A 1296-nucleotide genomic window follows, 5' to 3' on the forward strand; every position below is an offset into this window, starting at 1 on the left:
CCCATTTCAGCTGCACGATGACAGAAATGTCGGTTTCGAGTCCCCCCAGGGGCATTTTTGGGCCATTTCAACCCTTTCCACGGGGAAATCTCAGGGATTTAGATATTGCTCCCCGCTCGTCCTCATTTTGGGGTGAAAAGTGCCATTTTGGGGGTCAGAAATGCCAATTTTGGGGCGAGAACCTCCCATTTCAGCCGCACAATGACAGAAATGTCGGTTTCGAGTCCCCCCCAGGGGCATTTCAACCCTTTCCTTTGGGAAATCTCAGGGATTTAGATATTGCTCCCCGCTCGTTCTCATTTTGGGGTGAAAAGTGCCATTTTGGGGGTCAGAAATGCCAATTTTGGGGCGGAAAACCACCCATTTCAGCCCCGCGATGACAGAAATGTCTGTTTCGAGTCCCCCCCAGGGGCATTTTTAGGGGATTCCCACCCTTTCCACGGGGAAATCTCAGGGATTTAACCCCCCCCCTCCCCCGTATCCTCATTTTCGGGACAAATCCCCACGGTTTCGGGGTCTCCCCGCTGTTTTCCCTCCCCCCCAGGCCTGCTGGTTCCCCGGGGGCTGGTGCTGGGCTCGGCCGCCGACCGCGCCGCCCACCACACGGCCGAGTTCTGCTGCCCGCTCCTGGTGGTCCGCAGGGGGCAGCACTTCCACCTCCGCGTGCTCCTGCCCCGGCCCTTCGACCCCGACGAGGACAGCCTCTGCGTGGAGCTGCTGCTGGGTAACGAGCGTCCCCTCGTTAATGAGCGGGGTTCCTTAATTAAGGGCTGGGGGGGGCAGGGGGAAAGGCAGGAGGGGCACGGGAACTGCAGCTCCGCTAAGGGAGCGGTGACGTCATGGAGGGTTGGGATTGTGACGTCATAGGGAGAGGTTTATGGTGTGACAGGGGAGGGGGTTGTGAGGTCACGGGGGAGGGGATTATGAGGTCACAGAGGGCGCTGTGACGTCATACGGGAGGGGCTTGTGACGTCACAGAGGGCATTGTAACGTAACAGAGGAGGGCACTGTGGTGTCATGGAGGGGGTTGTGACGTCACAGGGAGGAGGTTGTGGTGTCACAGGGGGCATGGTGACGTCACTGGGAAGGACATTGTAACATCACAGGGAGGAGGTTATGATGTCACAGGGGAGAATCGTGACATCACAGGGGAGGGCACTGTGATGTCATGGAGGGGGTTGTGACGTCACAGGCGGTGTTACATCATCTTATGGGAGGGCGTTGTGACGTCACATGGGAGGGGGCAGTCATGGAACAGGGACGGACGGGCATTATGACATCACAAAGGGATGGCGA

This window comes from Numida meleagris, unplaced genomic scaffold (genome assembly GCF_002078875.1).
Source record: "Numida meleagris isolate 19003 breed g44 Domestic line unplaced genomic scaffold, NumMel1.0 unplaced_Scaffold394, whole genome shotgun sequence".
Classification (NCBI taxonomy): domain Eukaryota; kingdom Metazoa; phylum Chordata; class Aves; order Galliformes; family Numididae; genus Numida; species Numida meleagris.